At 31.7% G+C, this 22,395-nt stretch overlaps 1 protein-coding gene and 1 long non-coding RNA gene across 3 annotated transcripts in view; one reads left to right on the top strand and one right to left on the bottom strand.

The window, feature by feature from the left end:
- Positions 1 to 7,559, bottom strand: part of LOC148627958 (uncharacterized) — a 166,940-nt gene extending 159,381 nt beyond the window's left edge. Inside the window, exon 1 of the mRNA XM_088582284.1 lies at positions 7,302 to 7,559. The gene's annotated coding sequence lies outside the window, so the exon portion shown is untranslated. The remainder of the gene's footprint in view (positions 1 to 7,301) is intronic.
- Positions 7,560 to 11,395: 3,836 nt separating this feature from the next.
- On the top strand, positions 11,396 to 20,941 carry LOC148627957 (uncharacterized). Of its 2 annotated transcripts, XR_015922060.1 has the most exons (6): positions 11,396 to 11,656; positions 16,317 to 16,431; positions 16,624 to 18,367; positions 19,468 to 19,667; positions 19,985 to 20,075; positions 20,777 to 20,941. It is a non-coding gene; the product is annotated as an uncharacterized LOC148627957 (long non-coding RNA). The 2 variants fall into 2 exon arrangements; XR_015922062.1 differs by lacking the exon at positions 16,624 to 18,367 and having other exon boundaries at positions 11,434 to 11,656.
- Positions 20,942 to 22,395: the final 1,454 nt, after the last annotated feature.

Here is a 22,395-nt window from a genome sequence, read left to right as displayed (position 1 = left end):
AACGATTTAATGTTTAGGGAGAAGCCGTTTGGCTAAACGAATGAGCAAGTCATTTAAGACAATTTAAACGACGGTTGGTGTCAATAAAGTCGTAGAAAATATTTTTATTCAAATTTTAACAGTATGTTATTTATGTGACGCCGAGTATAGTTTGTAATGCGAAGTCGTTAACACTTCGTAAATATCTATAGTACGGAACTTCTTCCTGTTTCCATCTTTGAATTTGATGATATTTTTTTTTTAAATTTGCGGTCCGTTAAAAATATAACACAGGGTGGTATAAATGGGAGGTGTTCCAATGAAAAGTCATCACGTTTGTCGTAAAGTTTGGTCAATAGTTTTCCTTTACCATCGATTTCTAAGTGTAGGTCAAGATATGAGGCTGACTTCACAGTCTCTGTAGTATCCTTTATCTGAAGTTCTTTGGGGTAGATGCGATGTATATATATATATATATATATATATATATATATATATATATATATATATATATATATATATATATATATATGCTGTACACCGATCTGTTGTTTAAATATTCTTACAACTTCTAATTTATGTAGTTCTAACTTTTAAATGAACATTGTTAACCCATATAATTTGGTTATACGTTGTTGTATTCGAGTAAACTATGATTAATATAAATATACATTATTTAAGAAATAAATCACGGAAAATCCATTTTATCATTGTTTTACCATGGGCATAAATGGTCAGTCCGTGGTAAAACAATGATAAAATGGAGTTTCCGTAATTTATTTCGATTCTAATAAGACAATGACGGTACTTTTTGTCAAGGAAGGCTATTTATAGCCTGAACTTGACATAGAGATCGTCGGCAAGTGGGTTTCAACTGGATGTGGGATATTGCCACATGGAACCGCCTAAATATCCCGCGGTCTGTTCTCTTTACCCTCCCCCTTTTCCACATTGAAAATGTACGTTAGTATATCGCTCCGCCACCGATCAATATGTGATGCTTTATTTTTCGTAATGGGAGTATTATGACATCAAAGCTTTTTGTAAAATTTGTTGAATTGCAATTTTTCTATGATTATGTGCTTATTTTAAACTATTTGAATTTTGTCTTCGCGAGCAGGACTATTTTTCTACTTGACCTGACGCAGGTCAAACACGGTACCTCCAATAACCGAAAACAATATCGTGTCGGTAGGACAAGTGACTAATTTCAAATTACTGACGCCATATTGATTATTACAGACTTAGGTTAGGTATCTAGAAAGTGCTGGAATACTATTAAAAAAAATATTTGCAATGTGTTTAAATAACACAGTGAGCAATTATACCGCCCAAAACGTGTTTTACTGAGGTTTTCGGATTTTCGATCTGATTTTCGGTTAACACCGAGGTTTTTGGTTATTCGAGCAACCCGGTTAAACATTCGCAAGAAGATGTCGGAAGTTTTTAATGACGGATTTTTTGGACCTGCAATGTACACTCTTGGACTTTTTAGTATACTGTTAAGATGGGTCCTGTAGGTTTAAAAGTGTTAATTTTTTTGTCTTACCATGTAATTCAATATAGACTACTATCATGACTATAAAAATCTATTGAGAATGTCGAGAGCTTCTAATAACGGTTTTTCGGAGCTGCAATGTACGCTTTTTCATGTACAAAAAACGTAAATATAGTTTTAATGTTTATGATTATAGTGAGGGTGCGGGGGGGGGGCATCCCTTCTTTTCATAGGAAAATTATAATTTTTATGTGTAAAATTGACAAAAATGGCAAATATTGTCCTAGCACCCCCTTCTTCTGAGGAACCCAAGCTGCCAACCCTCATTTTCAAAGTGTGTGGTTCCGCCTGTGCCAGATCCTGAAGGTTTGAAAGTGTTCTATGTATAGTGTTTATAAAGTACAGGTATTTTTGTGAACAATTTTGATAAAAAATATTTTTACATATGCTAAAAGTTTTCAAGTTGTTATATATTTGATACAGTGTGTTTGATTTGATCCCAGGAATTTAAAATGCAAGCAATGTGTACATGTACATGAATAAACATACAAATGTACATGTAGCAAACAGTATGAAGTATTTAAACTAGAAAATAAACATTCGAATCATGGAATTGTTAAATTAATATGATTTCAACACAGAAACATTAACAAAATGTATGTTTCAAAAGTAAGAATGAAAGACTATGATTAAAATTAGATCTTAATTGCTCCCCCTTTTTTCTATGTCACATGAAGTCATGCGACAAATAAAAAAGGGGGAGCAATTAAAATCTAATCTGAATTAGATTGGGATGAAATGAGGCTATGTGGCATATTTATCACATTCAGTAGTTGATCTTGATCTATCAAAAAGAGGGATATCTAGTAGAAATTAGGTATTTATATGTAGCCAAACAAACTTTAAGAGCATAAAGAGTCCACGCTTATCACATTCCTGCTGAAAATTTTCCTAAAAATGTTAAAAATGATTTGATTACATTTTGATTGTATAAGAAATTGCCCATCATCATTTCGGCTGACCTGTGATTTAAATACTCTATATTGCACTCCTAGGCCTAGACCTATATCGCATACTATATATCACACCATTAGCCCTATATTGCATATCCTATATCATACCATAAATACAAGCCTAGACCTATTATGCGTACCCCTAGACCTATATTACATGCTGTACAAATGTATATCACACCCCTAGACCTATATGGCATACTGTATATCACACCCTTAGACCTACATGTATATCACATACACTATATCACATTGCTGGACTATATCGCACCCTTAGTCATACATGATGATATGCGCATCATATACTGCATATACTCCCCTAGACCTACACATATATGTCATACCCTATATCACACCCTTAGACATATATTACACACCCTATATCACATCTCTAGACCTACATTGCATACCCTATATCACACCCCTAGACCTATGTATATTGCATACCTCATATATATGTCACATTCTACACAGAACACACTTGAAGTATAATTAAAATATATGTTTTAATGAACATGACATAGAATCTGTATCTGATGCGGTATCAATCCTCGACCTATATCACTTTAATGCAGATCTTAAAGTTAGATGCAGGATTTTCATGACACATGAAAGACACAGTCAATTAGGTTAGAAATTCTATGTCCATGAAAGTGGATTGAAAATATGATGAATATCAATATCAAAGTAGACCTTTCCTAGGATCTGATTTTCAGGGACATTCATACATGTTCAATGTATTAGGTAAGTGAAGATATACATAAGTTTGTTCGTATACTTTCAATGTACACAATGATTTAAAATTTTCAGAACTGGTGATAGGTTTACTGTAAACATTGCTAGTGTAGAACAGTTGTCATATGTCTTAGCAAAATTTGCAGTTTACATTTGTTTGTCTGTGAACAGGAAATTTATACTGAAAACTACAAAAGTACATGTGCATGTACTTTAAAATGATGAAAAGTAACCTATTCTACTCTTACTTTTACTTTTAACAGTTATTGAAACAAAGATGTGCTTATGAAGTACACTGTACTACATTTTTGTAAAATTTGTTATGTTTTATTAAAGATAAATTTGAATTGTTTTAGAGATTAAGACAGCTGATAGAGATATTTTAAGAATAACATTTCAGAACACTAAAGTATAATATATATTTATTGTATTAACTTTTTATAATGTAAGGCAGAAATACTGTTTGCAAAATTTCATTCAACCAGTACTGACTAGGTGGCTTAAAAACCAGTAAAAACCTGGGACAGGGATAACCACCCAACCTCTATTTTTGCCTGATTTTGCGCACAATTATATGTACATGTAAGAATATTTCTCATCAAGAGGAGCTTTATGTACTTCAATACGATGTGGCTAAAATACATGTATATTTTCATGCATTTACATAATGTAACATATTGCAATTATCAAAGGCATTGTTATTATTTTTTCCTTGATTTCTTTTCAGTGGTAACCCCTTGTAAAGTTTCTCTAGATGTAGCAAGAAGAAAGCAAAAGCAAAATTGACTATTTTTGTGCTGGGACACTATTTAGGCATGAAACAAAGTTCATGATTCTCAAGTGCTGGTACATGTCAAAATCTCTTAATAAAAACTACAAATATGAAGTCTGATTTCGTTACACTTATTTGTTGGCAAAACATAAGAGTTACTTGTATTTTAATGTAATACATATTGGTAAAACAATCATGAAGAAAAAAATGAAAGAAATGCACAAGTATAAAACACTCTGCTTAAGCGCAATAATGGTTCATCATAAAAAGTGGTACACATGGGGTACGGGTTCACTAGTAACCTTTTTGTTTCGGAAAGTAGAAAAGATGGATTTATATTCAAAGTGCATTTGTTATAAAGAAAGACATAATATTTCTTGTATTCACTACATCTCTTTATCCTTGATTTTCCACCTTGATTGGAATCTTAAATTGCTAAAATATATGAGGTTCAAACAAAGGATTTTTTTAGTTTAAAGATCTTTAAACTGCATAGTAGTTTTGATAACAAGAGTTTGTATCCTTGTTTGAATTGAAAAATTCTTAGAGAAAGGTAATTATTTATTGTACAAAAATATATAGGTTTGACATTTCCAACTCAGTGCCTAATCTAGACAACAATGACAAGGACAAGCTTTAGTAAATTCTGTTTGAAAACTAACAATATTGACATATTTGTTCATTTAATCTATTATAAATCACTGTCAAAGAGAGCAAAAATAAGGAAAAGTTTTTTGCTCATTTCTCCCTTTCAGATTAGGTCCTGGGTCAACCTAGCTCACCTAATCCACAGGATTCATTTCTACTTCATGCATCTCCAACCCGAAATTTCAAAGTGAGGATTTTTTATTACTTGGAAATTCCAACTTATATTGATAGTCAGTGATTCACAGTGGATATAATATTTTTGAAGAAATGCTGGTCTAGGTGTAAAGTGTCAAGAAATTTGAGGACATAAACGTACAAAGCCAGAAATATCCAAAACAATAATAAAAAAGAAGATCCAAAAATACATTAATAAACAAGCAGTATTAATATTCATTTCATTAAAACAGATGGTTCTCTATAAAATAACTTAGTTTTTGATTGGTTTATTTAGCTTGCAATTTGGTTACATGAATATTTATGAGGTCTTCCTTGACTCAGTGTCTCAGCACTTTGATTTTACATTTTCGTGTCCTATTACGGTTACCATAGATGCATGCGCCATATTTGTCCATATTTGGCTGTACACTTAAGCCAGCACTCCACAGTTTAGTTTAGTTTCGCACTTTTGGCTAGAGATGAAAAATGACAGAAATGGAAACCGGTGGTTGCTATAGTGATTAAAAATGAAGAATCTATTGTTGATAAAACATTTTCTGAAAAAGGGACTTTTAAAAGTATTTTGCAATGTTTTATATATTTTCAATGTTGAAGGGGCTTTTTTTCAATGACAATTTGACTTCATTGTGAAAGTGAAAGTAAGTCAATTTTTTACCATGCTAAATTTAATAAGTGGATTACAAAGTGAAATAGCTCAAAATCTAACCGGCGATGCCCATATGAGGAAGGGGTTTTTGAAGGGAAAAGTTTGAACAGTTTCAGGGATTGAAATAAAAATTTCAGATATTTTGCGGGAAATTTGATATTTTTAAACCTGATTTTATGAACTTTTTTGCAAATTTTCGCATATTTTTGCATGGTTTCTATGGTAACCCTATATGCTGTGGGTAATTTTTTTCCAGAAAATTTTTACTGCATCCTGAAGGCCTTGGCTTGAGCTATTTCTAGATATATAGATTTACAGATGCTTGACAATTTTTTAAAGTGATAAATGTTACAAAGCATCAGATTACAAGACCAAAATTAGGCAGTTCTACAATACTGTGGAGTGCTGGCTTACGCTAGCTTTATATGTCAGTTGAAATGGTCGCTGGTGAAACTTTGCTTTGTATTTTATATAACGAAGGAAAGGGCGAATTAAGTAGAATGATGTTGAATATGGCAATAGTTGTTTGCATTATTAGGTCACAGTATTCACTTATGGACAGGTACAATGTTTCATTCATTGACGATTGTTATTGTTTGGTTTCATACATGATGGCGCCCGTGGCCGGTGACGAATGCCACCGATTGTATGTGTAATTGATTTTGTGGAATAAACTAAAACTTTTCTAAAAAAATAACATAGATATTTTTATTAAATATAAAATTGATGTTCATTCACGCCACTGAAATGAATGAAAACAGCTGACACACATCGGAATGTTATGTGTTTTTGTTTACATTATTGAGGTGGGCTATGGCAAGTGGACAAAAATCAATATTTTGTAATATTAGAATATGAATTTTTAATATCACAAAATCATTTTTGAAATATTAGAAATTCACTTCGTAATATTAAAAATTCATTTTCCAATATTACAAATTCCTGATTTAGCAATATTATAAAAAATCACACATTTTTTAATATTACAAATTGAATTTGTAATATTAGAAAATGAATTTGTAATATTAAAAAATCACTTTGCAATATTGCAAAATCAGTCACATTTTTTAGCTATATTTTATAGCCGAGCTGGCCGAGTGGTCTAGGGCGCGCGACTTTGTGCAGGCGGTGTTGCCGTAGATGTCACAGCGGTACGAGTTCGAGTCCCGCGGAGGGAACGACCAAAAATTTGCATCGCAAATTTGACAGTTCTAACATCGTTGGGGATTTTTCAGACTTTTCTATACGTTTACATATCTTCCCTGTATCAATTTGATCCGATGGAGCAGTGTATCGAATAGAGTCGTCACATTCTGAGACGTTTGTATATATATATATAAAATTTGATACTTTGCCTGTTATGATCTTTTTACACTGTTCCATAGAACAAGGAATACTAATTTGCTTCGATTACAAGATTTATCAAGGGAACCAACATTCTAGCGGAAATCAAAAGAATGTGATCCAAGGACAAGGACCAGACATAGAAAACAGACACACAAAATAATACATGCAAAGTAACTGATGTGAATGAGAAACTCAAACTTCACTAATACTAGGAGCATTGAACAGGTGCACCGGTAGGGTAAGCGTCCTCAGCTTTTCTAGAAACACCCGCCGAGTTGCTCATAAAAAGTTTGAGGAATCTTCACCAAGAACTACATATTGGCATCTAGATGTACCGCCTTTTTTGGATGTATAATATTTTTGAGTCGGGATTTTAACTTATTATGAGGAATATGAGAATAGGTGGCGATTCTTTGGTTTAGTAAGACTTAACCATTAACAGTTACCGTAATTTTAGTAAATATTTTGCGATAATGAAACGCTTACCTCCAGAGCCCGAGGGGGATCCCTTCCCGGGACCATGAGCTGCCGGGTACCCGTTTTCATTGGCAAGAATCCTCCCATTAGAGTATACGTATATATTTGTTGCCTCTAGAGATGGTGGGGTAGTCCCAGGTGTCCCTTTGAAATATATCGTTCCATAGACTTTTATTTCGGTAAGTCCTTTTAGCGGTGCCGTAATATCACAAGATGCACCCGCATTTACTTGCAAAGTACCACTTGAAGCGACGCAAGTTGCCGCTTCTGTATTTGCTCATTTCTCCCTTTCAGATTAGGTCCTGGGTCAACCTAGCTCACCTAATCCACAGGATTCATTTCTACTTCATGCATCTCCAACCCGAAATTTCAAAGTGAGGATTTTTTATTACTTGGAAATTCCAACTTATATTGATAGTCAGTGATTCACAGTGGATATAATATTTTTGAAGAAATGCTGGTCTAGGTGTAAAGTGTCAAGAAATTTGAGGACATAAACGTACAAAGCCAGAAATATCCAAAACAATAATAAAAAAGAAGATCCAAAAATACATTAATAAACAAGCAGTATTAATATTCATTTCATTAAAACAGATGGTTCTCTATAAAATAACTTAGTTTTTGATTGGTTTATTTAGCTTGCAATTTGGTTACATGAATATTTATGAGGTCTTCCTTGACTCAGTGTCTCAGCACTTTGATTTTACATTTTCGTGTCCTATTACGGTTACCATAGATGCATGCGCCATATTTGTCCATATTTGGCTGTACACTTAAGCCAGCACTCCACAGTTTAGTTTAGTTTCGCACTTTTGGCTAGAGATGAAAAATGACAGAAATGGAAACCGGTGGTTGCTATAGTGATTAAAAATGAAGAATCTATTGTTGATAAAACATTTTCTGAAAAAGGGACTTTTAAAAGTATTTTGCAATGTTTTATATATTTTCAATGTTGAAGGGGCTTTTTTTCAATGACAATTTGACTTCATTGTGAAAGTGAAAGTAAGTCAATTTTTTACCATGCTAAATTTAATAAGTGGATTACAAAGTGAAATAGCTCAAAATCTAACCGGCGATGCCCATATGAGGAAGGGGTTTTTGAAGGGAAAAGTTTGAACAGTTTCAGGGATTGAAATAAAAATTTCAGATATTTTGCGGGAAATTTGATATTTTTAAACCTGATTTTATGAACTTTTTTGCAAATTTTCGCATATTTTTGCATGGTTTCTATGGTAACCCTATATGCTGTGGGTAATTTTTTTCCAGAAAATTTTTACTGCATCCTGAAGGCCTTGGCTTGAGCTATTTCTAGATATATAGATTTACAGATGCTTGACAATTTTTTAAAGTGATAAATGTTACAAAACATCAGATTACAAGACCAAAATTAGGCAGTTCTACAATACTGTGGAGTGCTGGCTTACGCTAGCTTTATATGTCAGTTGAAATGGTCGCTGGTGAAACTTTGCTTTGTATTTTATATAACGAAGGAAAGGGCGAATTAAGTAGAATGATGTTGAATATGGCAATAGTTGTTTGCATTATTAGGTCACAGTATTCACTTATGGACAGGTACAATGTTTCATTCATTGACGATTGTTATTGTTTGGTTTCATACATGATGGCGCCCGTGGCCGGTGACGAATGCCACCGATTGTATGTGTAATTGATTTTGTGGAATAAACTAAAACTTTTCTAAAAAAATAACATAGATATTTTTATTAAATATAAAATTGATGTTCATTCACGCCACTGAAATGAATGAAAACAGCTGACACACATCGGAATGTTATGTGTTTTTGTTTACATTATTGAGGTGGGCTATGGCAAGTGGACAAAAATCAATATTTTGTAATATTAGAATATGAATTTTTAATATCACAAAATCATTTTTGAAATATTAGAAATTCACTTCGTAATATTAAAAATTCATTTTCCAATATTACAAATTCCTGATTTAGCAATATTATAAAAAATCACACATTTTTTAATATTACAAATTGAATTTGTAATATTAGAAAATGAATTTGTAATATTAAAAAATCACTTTGCAATATTGCAAAATCAGTCACATTTTTTAGCTATATTTTATAGCCGAGCTGGCCGAGTGGTCTAGGGCGCGCGACTTTGTGCAGGCGGTGTTGCCGTAGATGTCACAGCGGTACGAGTTCGAGTCCCGCGGAGGGAACGACCAAAAATTTGCATCGCAAATTTGACAGTTCTAACATCGTTGGGGATTTTTCAGACTTTTCTATACGTTTACATATCTTCCCTGTATCAATTTGATCCGATGGAGCAGTGTATCGAATAGAGTCGTCACATTCTGAGACGTTTGTATATATATATATAAAATTTGATACTTTGCCTGTTATGATCTTTTTACACTGTTCCATAGAACAAGGAATACTAATTTGCTTCGATTACAAGATTTATCAAGGGAACCAACATTCTAGCGGAAATCAAAAGAATGTGATCCAAGGACAAGGACCAGACATAGAAAACAGACACACAAAATAATACATGCAAAGTAACTGATGTGAATGAGAAACTCAAACTTCACTAATACTAGGAGCATTGAACAGGTGCACCGGTAGGGTAAGCGTCCTCAGCTTTTCTAGAAACACCCGCCGAGTTGCTCATAAAAAGTTTGAGGAATCTTCACCAAGAACTACATATTGGCATCTAGATGTACCGCCTTTTTTGGATGTATAATATTTTTGAGTCGGGATTTTAACTTATTATGAGGAATATGAGAATAGGTGGCGATTCTTTGGTTTAGTAAGACTTAACCATTAACAGTTACCGTAATTTTAGTAAATATTTTGCGATAATGAAACGCTTACCTCCAGAGCCCGAGGGGGATCCCTTCCCGGGACCATGAGCTGCCGGGTACCCGTTTTCATTGGCAAGAATCCTCCCATTAGAGTATACGTATATATTTGTTGCCTCTAGAGATGGTGGGGTAGTCCCAGGTGTCCCTTTGAAATATATCGTTCCATAGACTTTTATTTCGGTAAGTCCTTTTAGCGGTGCCGTAATATCACAAGATGCACCCGCATTTACTTGCAAAGTACCACTTGAAGCGACGCAAGTTGCCGCTTCTGTATATCGCAACCCAACAAAGAGCAGTGATAAGAGGGCTAAAAGGCGCCTCATTTTGGTAACACTGCCATTTACTAAATAAATTTACGGTGGTTTTAAAACGAAATATATAGGAACGTGTAAATCCAATGTAGCCAATCGAAAAAAAGTACGGTAATTTAAGTTTACTGAACACTAAATTAAGAATTTAAATGTCTTAGTTAAAAAGAGTAGTTTCAGGAAGTGATTTTTAAAGTATTTTCATCAATATTGGCAATGATTTAGTTTGAGTACATGAAGAGGTCTCATAAAGTAGATAATTAGGCATTTCGACTTTCAGCTTTCCAATTTAAAACCTTTGTTCTAAAGGTTTAAATATGGAGCTTATCTCAGTGGAGAGAAGTTTTAATAACTTAAACAAGCTAACCCATTTATGGCTAAGAATTTCTTTAAACAAACATACTGCAATACCGAGTTCTGAATTCAGTAAAATTTTCCATTTTCAATAAAGCATTGGTACCATCAAAAATAAGGGTCCTTTTCCTAGAAGATTGCCGAGTAAAATATTTTAACGTTCAAAACGCAAAGACGGATAGACAAACAGATTACGAACTAGAATGATTTATTTCAACCGTGTGATTATCAAATCATTTTGTGGACTTTCTGATGATGAGTGTAATGCAAGAATATTTGTTGTCAGGCGAAATAAGCAACTAACACGCATGCAATAAGCAACGAACAGTGCTGGATATAACTTTAAAATATCGGTGAACGTAGGTGATCTCTTCCGGGTACGCCGACGTGACTGAAACGCGTGAATGAGTATTTTGTATTTAAGTAGAAAATTTTAAATGAAGTTATTGTTAAATGTTTGACATGTATATGTAAAATATTATCGAACCCCGTAACATTGGTACTTAAAGTACCATTAATTTACAGAGAGTTATTCAGATAACTATATCTCAAAATTAAGAAATTTACATCCCTCCTTTGAAAAAAAACGCGTATTGATATGTATGAAATTGACGTTGAATAAATATTTAAAAATAGCAAAAATAAAACGCAGTTTGAAATGCGAGGCCGTTAACACTTATAGTAAATATCTATAGTGCGGATCTTCTTCCTGTTTCCATTTTTGAATTTGATGATATTTTTTTTTAAATTTGCGGTCCGTTAAAAATATAACACAGAGTGGTATAAATGGGAGGTGTTCCAACCGCCGGAACCCAACACCTATGTCAAGGAAATTTGAGTAATTTTGCGTAAAATTTGAACAAAAAAAGGTAAGCAATTGATAGTCCCCTTTTATTTTTTTATAGGACCCCTTTTTCAGTCGCTAATAATATTAGCGACTTCTTGCACTCGTAATAGGAAAGCAGTACAACCTACAGAAATATTAGCACTGAAGAAGAAAGTCAACACCCAAATCATACAATTGGGAAATGAAAAGAAAAATTGAAGAGAAAGGTTTTAAAACTAAAGAAAGTAACTAAAGAACTAGATTTTTTAAAACTAAAAAATATTACCAAAAAGATGAAAACCACATCAACACAAATCAGTGAAAAAGGCACCATCACAAGAAGAAAGAGGAACTCAATGCAATACTTTTAGAAATTTAGTAAACTCGTTAAAAGATGAAATTAGTTATTGGCAAATTTTTATGATAATGAAAAGGAAGACATGGACATATTGATTAATGAAATTAAAGCAGAGAATTTTGAACCACTGAAAGAAAATAAACCAGGAAATCCATATTCTGTAAAAATTCGTGAATGTGTTATGAGCTGCTTGTCTCACAATGTACCCATCCAAAACATATCATCAATCATCAGTTCAATAATCCAGATTTTCACCGGCCATACCATTTATCCTTTACCATCCATTTCATCCATTCATAACATGATGAGGGAAGCAAAGATAGTGTGTGATATGCAGATAGAGGAAGTCATAGATGAGAATGAAAATATAACCCTTCTCAAAGATGCCACAACCAAGCAAGGCCATCATTATTATGGTGCGAAGATTAATACTAGCAATGGAGAATATACATTTGGTAATATTTCTTTTGGAATTATCAAAACATTTGAAAAGTTTAAAGGTGTTCCTTGAGGTTAAGGGTATACAAAGAGAGACTATACAAAGATAGACCAGGTAAATGACAAAAATCCAAAAATAAGTTTTTGAAAAATACTCTGAGAAATATTGGTTTAAAAATACCTAAGTGTCAACATTTAGACAATTCAGTTGTTTCAAAATCCAAAAAAAATGATTGACATGTGAAAACAAAGATGTTTTACATACACAATGTAGACATCAGATGCTCCGGAAGTGTAAGCATGTCCTGCTCTGCCAGTGTTTTTTTGGTATGTGGGTTAACTTAAACAGTGATTATTTGAGTCAGGGTTACTGTTTTGCAGTTAGTGAATGTTTTATGAGCTGCTTGTCTCACAATGTACCCATCCAAAATATATTATCAAGTTTATTTAATTATACAATATCCTGTGATATATAAATTGATTTTCACAGGAATTAAGGAAATAGCTAGTTGATCTGCTGAAAACTATGTAGGTGCTACTGTTGATATGGTCAATGATAAAGAAAAGTTTTTATCGAAAATCACTAATTGTATGACTGATAGAAGTAACACCGAACTAAAGGCTAATAGACTTATTTATGAAATGAAAAATGAGAATATAGATGATGAATTAGCACTGGACCTAAATCAATTTCAATGTTCAATACATGTACTGATTCAATTTTATGAAATTGCTGAAAAAAATTCAAGAAACATTGAGCAAAAACATAATTTGAAATTTCCAGGTTTACTCAATAAGCAAGGAGAATCTTTTACCAAGAACTTATTAGTATGCGTTTCAAAACTTTTATATAATGAAAAGGTAGGGGAACCTGTTTTGTTTCAACAGTTTATGGTGGAGAGTGGAATTTCCAATATACCTATAATGAATTTGAAGGGAAACCGTTTTAATGCATTTTTTAACAATGCTTGTGGAGTTTATTACTTGAGGGAGAATATAAAAAGTTTTATTACCGGCTACTCATGTGGATCAAAACCAAATTTGTTGAAACAGTCCATACTTCAACTTCTAGAAAATGATATTATCAACTCCATTCTTTTGGCACTGGGAATTATTAATACTAAAATTACAGCTCCTTATTTTTCAATGGCATCAAAGGATTTACCCATACTTGAAATGGGTCCTATATTTAATACATTTGTTGAAGAATTGGAAAAAATTACTAAAAGTCCAGAAATTATTTTGAACAATGATTATGATTTATTTAATGATGAGAAATATGATACACCAGTATATCAGATGGCATTTTTAAAGGAAGAATGCAGCTCAATTGTTTTTGAAGTCATTAAAGATGTTACTGCAGCTATGTTGTTAAAATGTCGGAAGTTTTTTTTCAAATTTTTGGAAAATATTATCAACCAACCCTGAAAAAATTACAGGAAAGTGAAAGCTGCTTTGCAACTAACATAACCATGGAAAGGATGTTTGGACAACTCGATAGACAAAAAACTGTTTCCACCAATATCAATGTAACATCTATAAATGCCAAACTTATGCTGCGTAATAATAAAACTTTAGAGTGGTTAGAGACAAAACATGACAAAGCAAAAATTATAGAAACAGCAAGAAGAAATGGTGAAAAATTGAGGCAAAAAGATATAAGGGAATTTTTTACCTTACAGTTAGAGAGGGGTTCAATTTTGAAAAAGAGAATTGAGGAAAAAGAAGCCAAATTAAAAAAAAAAATAATGTCCAAACTTGTTTACTCAATCAGGCAATTTCAAAAATGGGTGGCAAATGGAAGTCAGAAAGAGAAGTAGAAGATTTTTTGAATACATTAACTTATAAAAAGGACAAAATTTTAGCTGTTAAACAACAAATTACTTACAGAAAAGACATAGAGAAGACATAGAGAAGACATAGAGAAGACATAGAGAAGACATAGAGAAGCAAAAAGTCGACAAACTCATTTTTCGAAAAGGGGCTGATTTAAACCAATTGGTAAAAAATGTAAAAGAGCTAATTTTACTTGAAAACTCAGAACTCAACATAAATAACAATTGTCAGTCAAGTGAATTAATGGAGATACAACCACATGTTCCATCACATCATTCATTAAAAATATCATGCAATTCATCATCAGCTTCAGATTATCCACCATCATCAATAGAACCTCCATCAAAACCATTGGCTCATCCTGTATCAGAACCATCTTCCTCAGACTCTGCTTCAGATTATCCACCATCATCAATAGAACCTCCATCAAAACCATTGGCTCATCCTGTATCAGAACCATCTTCCTCAGACTCTGTAAACCAACATAAACCACCTACTTTTTACAAGGAAAATATATTATACATGTACGGGATGATGAGGAAAATAACCCAATTGTTTACCACGGAAAAGTATTACAGTACCTGAAATCTCGGAAGATATTCAGGGTAAAAACTACCACTCCTTGATTCTATGGTGTGCATGTTGGTCCAAACCATTCTAACAACTATACATTTTAGTGAAGGTTTTTTTTCATTTCTGTCAAAGTAAACCTTTCCATAACATGAAGTATGTACATGAATTTCACTTATATTTCATATAATTTGTATTGAAACCAAATTTGAAGGAATTAAATATAATCAAATAAGTTTGACTGCTAGGATGTGCAATAATTGTTTTTTAACAGCACTATTTTAGGTTTCATAATGACTGAAAATTTTAATATTGCAAAATATCAACTGAAAATTAATTTCAACATCATTATGAGGTAGTCATGGCCAGTTTGTTATGATTTTGAAATAATTAATTAAATAAAGATGTTTTCAATATTTGAGTTTCACAAGTTATAAACTTTTTTTCTCTATGATTTTTGTTAATTAATATTTTTTTCTGTTTGGCTTTGGTTGGAATTATAGAATCCAATTTTACACGCAAACATACAAAAGTAAAAACATGGCTTTCAAGTGAATCATATTTTGTTAACGATGAGACCAAATCAAAACAGGAATTTCATCTGAATAAAATTGTCAATTGTGTGGTACATATGTTGCACAAGACATCACTAAATCATAGAGAATCTTCATTTCATCCTTCAACACTTTTGAGAATGACTGTCCTTATATTAAATATTGCAAAATATCAACTGAAAATTAATTTCAACATCATTATGAGGTAGTCATGGCCAGTTTGTTATGATTTTGAAATAATTAATTAAATAAAGATGTTTTCAATATTTGAGTTTCACAAGTTATAAACTTTTTTTCTCTATGATTTTTGTTAATTAATATTTTTTTCTGTTTGGCTTTGGTTGGAATTATAGAATCCAATTTTACACGCAAACATACAAAAGTAAAAACATGGCTTTCAAGTGAATCATATTTTGTTAACGATGAGACCAAATCAAAACAGGAATTTCATCTGAATAAAATTGTCAATTGTGTGGTACATATGTTGCACAAGACATCACTAAATCATAGAGAATCTTCATTTCATCCTTCAACACTTTTGAGAATGACTGTCCTTGGTGTTGTTAATGCCACTAAATGTGACAACAATAATATTTAAACTACTGAAGATATAAAAAACTTTTAACAATAAATACATGTGGAATTAAAGACTTTATTCTTTATTTAAAAGTTTGCTTATTTATTAACACTAAGCTATATATTTTGCTTTAACCTAATGGGGGGAGCATTATTATAAACTTTTGTGTGCTTTTTCAATTATTTCAGAATGGATTTGGTTAAAGCATTGTTTTAGTTGTATTTTATGCTTTTAATTTTTGTTTAGTATTTTAAGTTATTTTAGAATCGCTTTTGTTGGTACATTATATCAGTTGCATTTTATGTTTTTAATTTTTCATTCAATAATTATAAATATAGTACTTAATACATGTTAAATTACTATTTTACAGATTTTATATTGGAATCCTAAAACTGGAGGAAAATAAAATAAAAGTTTGGACAAATATGAACTCACAGTTGACGAATTTAATAATGATCTTCTGGAAGGCACTCTTAAACTGAAATGTAAGCAATATATATTTAAAGAAGAATTTTTTTTAATGCATATGTCTGTTTTTAACTTCTACAGAAATTTGTTTTAAGAAAATTAAAATTAAGTATGACCTAATACTTTGTTTGTATTTTTTTTTAAATTTTATTTATTTAAAATCAAATAATTATGCTTCTTAAGTGTTTATTTTTTTCTTTTTTTTTCAGAAATAATTGATTTGGTGAAACAGACTTGAGTTCATTGATTTTGAATAAACCACAATAAGTTCCTTGAAATAAGTTTGACTTATCCATCTTCGTTAGTAATTTCAAAATCTATGTCTTTGGAAAACTTTATATGTTGCTATAATTAGAAATGGGGATATCTGTTTATTGAAAGTAACCAATAAAATATGGTTATGTGGTTTTGAAAGGTCAAGGACTTCTATAAAGGAAGTTACATATAAATTCGGAATTTTATTGGATATTTTTTTTCCTGAATTAACTATTGTTATATATTTGATACACATTGTACTGTTAAATACAAGTAAATCCTATATATATATCATGTGTGTTTGATTTGATCCCAGGAATTTAAAATGCAAGCAATGTGTACATGTACATGAATAAACATACAAATGTACATGTAGCAAACAGTATGAAGTATTTAAACTATAAAATAAACATTCGAATCATGGAATTAATAAATTAATATGATTTCAACACAGAAACATAAACAAAATGTATGTTTCAAAGGTAAGAATGAAAGGCAATATGATTAAAATTAGATCTTAATTGCTCCCCCTTTTTTCTATGTCACATGAAGTCATGCGACAAATAAAAAAGGGGGAGCAATTAAAATCTAATCTGAATTAGATTGGGATGAAATGAGGCTATGTGGCATATTTATCACATTCAGTAGTTGATCTTGATCTATCAAAAAGAGGGATATCTAGTAGAAATTAGGTATTTATATGTAGCCAAACAAACTTTAAGAGCATAAAGAGTCCACGCTTATCACATTCCTGCTGAAAATTTTCCTAAATATGTTAAAAATGATTTGATTACATTTTGATTGTATTAGAAATTGCCCCATTCTCAAATTTTCAATCATCATCATTTCGGCTGACCTGTGATTTAAATACTCTATATTGCACTCCTAGGCCTAGACCTATATCGCATACTGTATATCACATCATTAGCCCTATATTGCATATCCTATATCATACCCTAAATACAAGCCTAGACCTATATTAGCAATATATATTTAAAGAAGAATTTTTTTTAATGCATATGTCTGTTTTTAACTTCTACAGAAATTTGTTTTAAGAAAATTAAAATTAAGTATGACCTAATACTTTGTTTGTATTTTTTTTTAAATTTTATTTATTTAAAATCAAATAATTATGCTTCTTAAGTGTTTATTTTTTTCTTTTTTTTTCAGAAATAATTGATTTGGTGAAACAGACTTGAGTTCATTGATTTTGAATAAACCACAATAAGTTCCTTGAAATAAGTTTGACTTATCCATCTTCGTTAGTAATTTCAAAATCTATGTCTTTGGAAAACTTTATATGTTGCTATAATTAGAAATGGGGATATCTGTTTATTGAAAGTAACCAATAAAATATGGTTATGTGGTTTTGAAAGGTCAAGGACTTCTATAAAGGAAGTTACATATAAATTCGGAATTTTATTGGATATTTTTTTTCCTGAATTAACTATTGTTATATATTTGATACACATTGTACTGTTAAATACAAGTAAATCCTATATATATATCATGTGTGTTTGATTTGATCCCAGGAATTTAAAATGCAAGCAATGTGTACATGTACATGAATAAACATACAAATGTACATGTAGCAAACAGTATGAAGTATTTAAACTATAAAATAAACATTCGAATCATGGAATTAATAAATTAATATGATTTCAACACAGAAACATAAACAAAATGTATGTTTCAAAGGTAAGAATGAAAGGCAATATGATTAAAATTAGATCTTAATTGCTCCCCCTTTTTTCTATGTCACATGAAGTCATGCGACAAATAAAAAAGGGGGAGCAATTAAAATCTAATCTGAATTAGATTGGGATGAAATGAGGCTATGTGGCATATTTATCACATTCAGTAGTTGATCTTGATCTATCAAAAAGAGGGATATCTAGTAGAAATTAGGTATTTATATGTAGCCAAACAAACTTTAAGAGCATAAAGAGTCCACGCTTATCACATTCCTGCTGAAAATTTTCCTAAATATGTTAAAAATGATTTGATTACATTTTGATTGTATTAGAAATTGCCCCATTCTCAAATTTTCAATCATCATCATTTCGGCTGACCTGTGATTTAAATACTCTATATTGCACTCCTAGGCCTAGACCTATATCGCATACTGTATATCACATCATTAGCCCTATATTGCATATCCTATATCATACCCTAAATACAAGCCTAGACCTATATTATATGCTGTACAAATGTATATCACACCCCTAGACCTATATGGCATACTGTATATCACACCCTTAGACCTACATGTATATCACATACACTATATCACATCGCTGGACTATATCGCACCCTTAGTCATACATGATGATATGCGCATCATATACTGCATATACTCTCCTAGACCTACACATATATGTCATACCCTATATCCCACCCTTAGACCTATATGGCATACCATATATCACACCCTTAGACCTATATTACACACCCTATATCACATCTCTAGACCTACATTGCATACCCTATATCACACCCCTAGACCTATGTATATTGCATACCTTATTTATATGTCACATTCTACACAGAACACACTTGAAGTATAATTAAAATATATGTTTTAATGAACATGACATGCAATCTGTATCTGATGCGGTATCAATCCTCGACCTAAATCACCCCGCGACCAATAGCCGTAAGTGGGTTGACATAGGAGTCTGGTGTTGATACTGCATGTGATACAGATGTTGGCATGTAATATTCAGTATGGAATGTATATATGTATTATATCCATATATATGTAAGTCATAATTGATTATCAATATGGTTCTTTTTAGTGTATTGTCAAGATATACATTTAGAATGCAGATCTTAAAGTTAGATGCAGGATTTTCATGACACATGAAGGACACAGTCAATTAGGTTAGAAATTCTATGTCCATGAAAGTGGATTGAAAATATGATGAATATCAATATCAAAGTAGACCTTTCCTAGGATCTGATTTTCAGGGACATTCATACATGTACAATGTATTAGGTAAGTGAAGATATACATAAGTTTGTTCATATACTTCCAATGTACACAATGATTTAAAATTTTCAGAACTGGTGATAGGTTTACTGTAAACATTGCTAGTGTAGAACAGTTGTCATATGTTTTAGCAAAATTTGCAGTTTACATTTGTGTGTCTGTGAACAGGAAATTTATACTGAAAACTACAAAAATACATGTGCATGTACTTTAACTATGGTTACTGGCATATGCAGCACAGTATTAATTAAAGATTTCATACATGAAATTATGATATTTGTAATATAGTAATACATGTATCAAATTTGTTATATACTTTACAGTGTGACATTAATTGCTCATAAATAAATCAACATACAGGGATGGATCCAGATATTTTGAAATGGGGGTCCAGACATCATTATAAATCATCAGGTAACTAGAAACCATACATGGGAGAAGCTCTAAAGCAATATCATTAGTAAACTTTCCAGTTTCTGTTTTTAGAAGTTTTGTCCAGTACATGAAATGACTTTAATTTATTGTTTGAAACTCAACACTTCAAACCACTTTAATGATATTCCTGGTTATGAGGGGATGTTTTAACAATGACCACCTGTCAGCCGGGTGAAAAGTAACCTATTCTACTCTTACTTTTACCTGTTATTAACAGTTATTGAAACAAAGATGTGCTTATGAAGTACACTGTACTACATTTTTGTAAAATTTGTTATGTTTTATTAAAGATAAATTTGAATTGTTTTAGAGATTAAGACAGCTGATAGAGATATTTTAAGAATAACATTTCAGAACACTAAAATATAATATATATTTATTGTATTAACTTTTTATAATGTAAGGCAGAAATACTGTTTGCAAAATTTCATTCAACCAGTACTGACTAGGTGGCTTAAAAACCAGTAAAAACCTGGGACAGGGATAACCACCCAACCTCTATTTTTGCCTGATTTTGCGCACAATTATATGTACATGTAAGAATATTTCTCATCAAGAGGAGCTTTATGTACTTCCATACGATGTGGCTAAAATACATGTATATTTTCATGCATTTACATAATGTAACATATTGCAATTATCAAAGGCATTGTTATCATTTTTCCTTGATTTCTTTTCAGTGGTAACCCCTTTTAAAGTTTCACTAGATGTAGCGAGAAGAAAGCAAAAGCAAAATTGACTATTTTTGTGCTGGGACACTATTTAGGCATGAAACAAAGTTCATGGTTCTCAAGTGCTGGTACATGTCAATATCTCTTAATAAAAACTACAAATATGAAGTCTGATTTCGGTACACTTATTTGAAGGTAACACATAAGAGTTACTTGTATTTTAATGTAATACATATTGGTAAAACAATCATGAAGAAAAAAATGAAAGAAATGCACAAGTATAAAACACTCTGCTTAAGCGCAATAATGATTCATCATAAAAAGTGGTACACATGGGGTACGGGTTCACTAGTAACCTTTTTGTTTCGGAAAGTAGAAAAGATGGATTTATATTCAAAGTGCATTTGCTATAAAGAAAAACATAATACTTCTTGTATTCACTACATCTCCTTATCCTTGATTTTCCACCTTGATTGGAATCTTAAATTGCTAAAATATATGATGTACAAACAAAAGATTTTTTTAGTTTAAAGATCTTTAAACTGCATAGTAGTTTTGATAACAAGAGTTTGTATCCTTGTTTGAATTGAAAATTCTTAGAGAAAGGTAATTATTTATTGTACAAAAGTGTATAGGTTTGACATTTCCAACTCAGGGCCTAATCTAGACAACAATGACAAGGACAAGCTTTAGTAAATTCTGTTTGAAAACTAACAATATTGACATATTTGTTCATTTAATCTATTATAAATCACTGTCAAAGAGAGCACAACTAAGGATAAGTTTTTTGCTCATTTCTCCCTTTCAGATTAGGTTCTTGGTCAACCTAGCTCACCTAATCCACAGGATTCATTTCTACTTCATGCATCTCCAACCCGAAATTTCAAAGTGAGGATTTTTTATTACTTGGAAATTCCAACATATTGATAGTCAGTGATTCACAGTGGAGATAATATTTTTGAAGAAATGCTGGTCTAGGTGTAAAGTGTCAAGAAATTTGAGGACATAAACGTACAAAGCCAGAAGTATCCAAAACAATAAAAAAAAGAAGATCCATGAATACATTAATAAACAAGCAGTATTGATATTCATCTCATTAAAACAGATGGTTCTCTCTAAAATAACTAAGTTTTTGATTGGTTATTTAGCTTGCAATTTGGTTACATGAATATTTATGAGGTCTTCCTTGACTCAGTGTCTCAGCACTTTGATTTTACATTTTCGTGTCCTATTACGGTTACCATAGATGCATGCGCCATATTTGTCCATATCTGGCTGTACACTTTACGCTAGCTATATATGTCATTGAAATGGTCGCTGGTGAAACTTTGCTTTGTATTTTATATAACGAAGGAAAGGGCGAATTAAGTAGAATGATGTTGGATGTGGCAATTGTTGTTTGCATTATTAGGTCACAGTATTCACTTATGGACAGGTACAATGTTTCATTCATTGACGATTGTTATTGTTTGGTTTCATACATGATGGCGCCCGTGGCCGGTGACGAATGCCACCGATTGTATGTGTAATTGATTTTGTGGAATAAACTAAAACTTTTCTAAAACATAACATAGATATTTTTATTAAATATAAAATTGATGTTCATTCACGCCACTGAAATGAATGAA

The sequence above is a fragment of the Perna viridis genome, chromosome 1 (assembly GCF_037379345.1).
Source record: "Perna viridis isolate PV_CMFRI_1.1 ecotype Kerala chromosome 1, ASM3737934v1, whole genome shotgun sequence".
In the NCBI taxonomy this organism is placed as follows: Eukaryota; Metazoa; Mollusca; class Bivalvia; order Mytilida; family Mytilidae; genus Perna; species Perna viridis.
The sequence above is the reverse complement of the archived record's forward strand: the minus strand, read 5'-3'. Positions and strand labels throughout refer to the sequence as shown.